The sequence below is a fragment of the Carassius carassius genome, chromosome 26 (assembly GCF_963082965.1).
Source record: "Carassius carassius chromosome 26, fCarCar2.1, whole genome shotgun sequence".
Taxonomy (NCBI): Eukaryota; Metazoa; Chordata; class Actinopteri; order Cypriniformes; family Cyprinidae; genus Carassius; species Carassius carassius.
Genome location: NC_081780.1, coordinates 25,664,618 through 25,671,469, shown reverse-complemented (window position 1 = coordinate 25,671,469; position 6,852 = coordinate 25,664,618). Strand labels below are relative to the sequence as shown.

Sequence of the window (6,852 nt, the reverse complement as noted above, 5' to 3'; positions counted from 1 at the left end):
CACAGTTTAAGATATTTTAGATTTAGTCCGAGAGCTCTCAGTCCCTCCATTGAAGCTGTGTGTACGGTATACTGTCCATGTCCAGAAAGGTAAGAAAAACATCATCAAAGTAGTCCATGTGACATCAGAGGGTCAGTTAGAATTTTTTGAAGCATCGAAAATACATTTTGGTCCAAAAATAACAAAAACTATGACTTTATTCAGCATTGTCTTCTCTTCCGTGTCTGTTGTGAGAGAGTTCAAAACAAAGCAGTTTGTGATATCTGGTTCGCGAACGAATCATTCGATGTAACCGGATCTTCTTAAACCAGTTCACCAAATCGAACTGAATCGTTTTAAACGGTTCGCGTCTCCAATACGCATTAATCCACAAATGACTTAAGCTGTAAACTTTTTTAATGTGGCTGACACTCCCTTTGTGTTCAAACAAACCAATATCCCGGAGTAATTCATTCATTCAAACAGTACACTGACTGAACTGATGTGAAGAGAGAACTGAAGATGAACACCGAGCCGAGCCAGATAACAAACAAAACATTGACTCGTTCACTGTAGGCCAAGTCTTTTGGTTGCAACTACTGTGCCTCTACCATGACTGTGTGGCTCTTTTAATTATACTATTTACTAATAAGGTCTTTTTTTTTTTTTTTTACTGAAAGCACATCTCCGTTTAGTTCATCTTTGGTGTGTTTCTATGAACTTGCTTGCCTTAGGTTAGGTACAGTATTCTGCAGTTAATATGCAAAGTATATCTTGGTGTGAGAGGCACCAGGTGGCGTAGTCAAGAACCGTTAAGCCTAGATCTGGTTAAAGTTCTATAAGGTCACTTGTTTGTGTTTTTTTTATTTTTTAAGCATTTTAATAAAAATAACTTAAATGTCCCAACTGAACTATGGCCTAATCCTGGCTTAATCTGAAACCGGGCCAAAGACTTTGTAGAGTTGTAGAGTTTATATATATATATTGTAGAGTATATATATATATATATATATATATATTAGTGGTGGGCATAGATACATTTTTTTAATCTAGATTAATCTCACTGTGATCTTGAAATTAAATCTAGATTAATCTAGATTAAAATGGCTCATTTGAATTCTGCCGAAGGCATTCAGACTATGTATTCTACCCAAATAAAATATTGACAAAAAGTAAGTCTTTGAGAAGGGGTTTATCAAGCTAGGTGATGCATTAGACCAGGGGCTCATCTCCTGTTTTCAAAATGCATCACAAACTGCTTGAGAAAGCGGTAAACTAATTCCACAACTTTATGCACCCATGTTAACGGATTCCAGTTGCGTTCCAGGAGCGTTGCGTCTGCTGCAGTGATCGTTTACGTACTGAGTAGCGAACTGCAAACGCATCCTGTGTGAAAGCACATCGAGTCCGTGCTGCACCACATACGCACATGGACTCATACGCACTGCAGACGGAGTATGTGTGAAACAGGTGTGAGCAGGGCCGTAGCTGGGGTCAGCGGGGACCCGGTGAAGGTTGTACCAGTGGGCCCGGTTTGAAATTGTTTAATTTGTATGTTCGTTCATTTTTATTTATTTGTGCTATTTACACAATGTTTAAGTTTTTTTCAAGTTTGTAGTTGTCAAGGTACAGAAACCAAATAATTAAATGTAAAATGGCACTGGATAGTCTTCAATGTAAAAATGAAATATACAATCAAACCTATTTATTCAGACACCTTCAACATTTATCACATTATTACAGTTTTGCTATATATATATATCAAGAATTATATCTAGTGTCTGAATAATTTTTTTTTTGACTGTTAAAACTACAAGGTAATTCAGTCAAGAGCAGTGAGTGATTTTCCTTCTTTCATTTTCTTGGATTAACATTACAGCAGCTACCCAGCCGGAATTTCAACGTTGAAACAACGTCAGGTACCATGGTTGAATCAACGTTGAATTACCTTTCGATTTTGCAAATTGGATCAACATTGATATCCCGACGTGGATTCACCGTTGAAATCGCGACACTGTTTCACCGTCTTACCTTCATTACGGGTGAATTAGGGTCGTTCTGCAGACCTTGGATGAAAGCTGAATGAGGTGATAAATGTGGAAAAGTTAATCAACGTTGATCACACGACGTTGTTTCACAGTCGTACCTTGCACCGTGTATAAAGACACAATTGTATGTTCAATTAGATCCTAGTTGGCATTTAGATCAACACTGTACTTGCAAGGCTAAAAATCAAATGACTGGCAGCAATGGCTTTACAATCAACTTCAATAAACTACCACATGCTCAAAATTGTAAAACAGCACTTTTATTTTGGAAACATACTGTATTAAACAGATGAAAATAATCCCAAACTTTATTATGCAGAGTATGCATGAATGTATTGTTAAAAACATGTAGTAGAACAATCCAAATACAATAATATTTAAGGGTTTTTATAAAATGTTTTTTGCATACAAAATGCATATTTTTTGCAGCACTTGCAAGACGAACCCTTGTACCTTTATGACTGAAACCAGTGGATCTTTTATTTTGGTGGAAAACTACAGTTTCTGTCAAAAACATGTTTTAGTAATGTGTCTCATTACAAGAGATGTGTACATTTGTGCAGTGAAAATGTGTTGCACAGTTCGAGAAGGGAACCTTCCACCAGTTGATTTCTAACGGGAACCCCCCGGACTGTGTCTTCTTTACCGTGGGGAATGCAGAATGAGATTTCTACTAAAGGGGACTCTAAAATGTTAGAACCAACAGCCTCGTGCATACAGTGTGGTTGTGCTTCGGGTGATCCTTGAAAGTGTCCCAGCGCTAGGTCCATTCTGACGCCGTCCTCTCCACTCTCTCCCACTTGTGCACTTTCTGTACCAACCTGTATAAACATTTACATTTAATCATTTAACAGTCGATTTTATCCAAAGCGACTTACAAATGAGAACAATAGAAGCAGTCAGGTCAACAAGAGAACAACAGCAGTATATAAGTGCCATGACAAGTCTCAGTTAGTCTAGTACAGAACACAGCCAGGTTTTTTTTTTTAATGTGAAAGGCAAGAAAACAAGGAAAAGTGCTAGTATTAGTTGGTTAAGTTCTGATGAAAAAGATGAGTCTTTAGATGTTTCTTGAAAATGAGTAAAGACTCAGCTGTACGTATTGAGATTGGGAGGTCATTCCACCAGCTGGGCACAGTCCAGGAAAAGGTCCGTGAGAGTGATTTTGAACTTCTTTGGGATGGGACCACAAGGCGTCGTTCACTTGCAGAGCGCAAACTTCTGGAGGGCACATAAGATTTAACCAGTGAGTTTAGGCATATTCACAATAACTTTGATATTGTGGAATATATTTAACTGAAAACTGAATACAAAATAAATCACACAATATTTTCACTTTACAGTTCAGCAACAGTGAGGTTGGAAACAAAGTGGACAACACTATTCATTAAACACTTATTTAATGTATTCAGATGAAAATGTACAATATTAACAAATTATTCACAAGCAGTGTTTTCAGAGCCCCCAGTTACACTGTTTTAATCAGAACACTAGCAATACAGTGTAGTAAAATAAGTAAAATCAAATTCAGTACATTTTTATTAAACTAAGCACAATCAAAACCTATCACATAAGATCAATGAATCTCTACCAGAAGTGACAGTGCAATGTAGCAGATGAACAATTTCTTACCAATGTTTCAAGAACAAGCTGGATCCTTGATGACTCTACAAGGGGAAAGAAGAAATGGTTTACTGAAAAGTTCTTAAAAAGCAGGATTTCATATTATACCATTTCTTTAAACCATTGGTTCTCAAACTTTTTATACCAAGTATCACTTCAGAATATTTTTGTTATTAAATATTAAGTTCCACCATAATGACCAACATTAAATTTCAGCAGCGTAGTAGGCCTAACAATTCAGCTATAGCTCTACAGTTAAAAAATGAGGCAGTTTTATTCTAACAAGAATATTAATTGTTGTCAGCCACTTTACCATGGTAAATACAGTTTGAACATTAACACTACATTGTGCTTACGTAAAGGTACATGAAAAAAAGTTTAAATTAAAATGTAATTTTAAATGTAATTATGTAACAAAAGTTACAAAACTGTACTGTGCATTAACTGTAACATACTTAAATGTGCAAAAAAAAACTTACTCAAAGATTAAATTAAAACGTATTAACACTAATTAGTTTAATTTATTGATTCACCTGCGTAAAAACTAGAGGGGGCCTGACACTTTGAGAACCATGGCTTTAAACAATCCTATTCATTTTCATTAACCCTTGTGGAAAAACCAGCTAGACCAGTTCAAGCTGGTCAAGCTGGTTGACCAGCTTGACCAGTTCAAGCTGTGTTTTTGAACATGGTAGCTGGTTAGACCACCCAATACCAGCTTATGCTGGTTAGACCACCCAATACCAGCTTATGCTGGTTAGACCATCTAATACCAGTTTATGCTGGTAGCGTTTTTTTGGGGATTTTCTTTTGCTGAGAATTGTAACCAGCTAGGGTTTGAAGCTGTTTTATGTTGCTGGTCACTGATTTAATTTAGCTGCTAGTTACAACACCTACCCTAGGCTTATGATAAAACCAAACCTATGCTTTAGGAATGGAGCACACAGACACAAATACATTCAAGAATTACATTTACATACATACATACATCTTCTTCTGCTTATCCGGGCAGAGAACCCCAGACTTCCCTCTCCCTAGACACTTCCTCCAGCTCTTCTGGGGGGACACCGAGGCGTTCCCAGGCCAGCCGGGAGACATAGTCTCTCCAGCGTGTCCTACGTCTTCCCCGTGGTCTCCTCCCAGTGGGACGCGCCCGGAACACCTTCCCGGGAAGGCGTCCAGGAGGCATCCGGAACAGATGCCCGAGCCACCTCAGCTGACCCCTCTCGATGTGGAGGAGCAGCGGCTCTACTCTGAGCTCCTCCCGGGTGACTGAGCTTCTCACCCTATCTCTAAGGGATCGCCCAGCCACCCTGCGGAGAAAGCTCATTTCGGCCGCCTGTATCCGGGATCTTGTCCTTTCGGTCATGACCCAAAGCTCATGACCATAGGTGAGAGTAGGAACGTAGATTGACCGGTAAATCGAGAGCTTCGCCTTGCGGCTCAGCTCTTTCTTCACCACGACAGACCGGTACATCGACCGCATTACTGCAGAAGCTGCACCGATCCGTCTGTCAATCTACCGTTCCTACCTTCCCTCACTCGTGAACAAGACCCCAAGATACTTAAACTCCTCCACTTGAGGCAGGAACTCTCCACCAACCTGAAGAGGGCAAGCCACCCTTTTCCGACTGAGGAGCATGGCCTCGGATTTGGAGGTGCTGATTCTCATCCCAGCTGCTTCACACTCGGCTGCAAACCGTCCCAGTGCATGCTGAAGGTCCTGGCTTGATGAAGCCAACACGACAACATCATCCGCAAAGAGCAGAGATGAAATCGTGTTGTCACCAAACCTGACCCCCTCCGGCCCCTGGCTGCACCTAGAAATTCTGTCCATAAAAATCATGAACAGAACCGGCGACAAAGGGCAGCCCTGCCAGAGTCCAACACGCACCGGGAACAAGTCTGACTTACTGCTGGCAATACGAACCAAGCTCCTGCTCCGGTCGTACAGGGACCGGATAGCCCTTAGCAAAGGGCCCCGGACCCCATACTCCCGGAGCACCCTCCACAGGCCACCGCGAGGGACACAGTCGAATGCCTTCTCCAAATCCACAAAGCACATGTGGGCTGGTTGGGCAAACTCCCATGAACCCTCCAGCACCCTGTAGAGGGTATAGAGCTGGTCCAGTGTTCCACGGCCTGGACGAAAACCACACTGTTCCTCCTGAATCCGAGGTTCTACTATCGGCCGGATTCTCCTCTCCAGTACCCTGGCATAGACTTTCCCAGGGAGGCTGAGAAGTGTGATCCCCCTGTAGTTGGAACACACCCTCCGGTCCCCCTTCTTAAAAAGAGGGACCACCACCCCGGTCTGCCATCCCAGAGGCACCGTCCCCGACTGCCACGCGATGCTGCAGAGGCGTGTCAGCCAAGACAGCCCCACAACATCCAGAGACTTGAGGTACTCAGGGCGGATCTCATCCACCCCCGGTGCCTTGCCACCGAGGAGTTTCTTGACTACCTCGGTGACTTCAGCTTGGGTGATGGACGAGTCCACATCTGAGCCCTCAGCCTCTGCTTCCTCAATGGAAGACGTGACAGCGGGATTGAGGAGATCCTCGAAGTATTCCTTCCACCGTCCAACGACATCCCCAGTTGAGGTCAACAGCTCCCCACCTCTACTGTAAACAGCGTTGGTAGGGCACTGCTTCCCTCTCCTGAAGCGCCGGACGGTTTGCCAGAATCTCTTCGAGGCCGACCGATAGTCCTTCTCCATGGCCTCACCGAACTCCTCCCAGGCCCGAGTTTTTGCCTCCACAACCACCCGGGCTGCAGTCCGCTTGGCCTGTCGGTACCTGTCAGCTGCCTCAGGAGTCCCACAAGCCAACCAGGCCCGATAGGACTCCTTCTTCAGCTTGACGGCATCCCTTACTTCCGGTGTCCACCACCGGGTTTGGGGATTGCCGCCTCGACAGGCACCGGAGACCTTACGGCCACAGCTCCGAGCGGCCGCTTCGACAATGGAGGTGGAGAACATGGTCCACTCGGACTCAATATCTCCAACCTCCCTCGGGATCTGGTCGAAGCTCTGCCGGAGGTGGGAGTTGAAGATCTCTCTGACAGGAGACTCGGCCAAACGTTCCCAGCAGACCCTCACAGTACGTTTGGGTCTGCCGAGTCTGTCCAGCTTCCTCCTCCGCCATCGGATCCAACTCACCACCAGGTGGTGATCAGTTGACAGCTTCGCCCCTCTCTTCAC

The 6,852-nt window shown here is 43.5% G+C and overlaps 1 long non-coding RNA gene across 1 annotated transcript; it reads right to left on the bottom strand.

Annotated features, from left to right (window-relative positions):
* Window positions 1–2,474: 2,474 nt before the first annotated feature.
* On the bottom strand, window positions 2,475–3,923 carry LOC132106341 (uncharacterized). The gene is made up of 2 exons (XR_009424127.1): window positions 3,660–3,923; window positions 2,475–3,248 (listed from the first exon to the last, which is right to left on the bottom strand). It is a non-coding gene; the product is annotated as an uncharacterized LOC132106341 (long non-coding RNA).
* Between the last annotated feature and the right edge of the window lie 2,929 nt (window positions 3,924–6,852).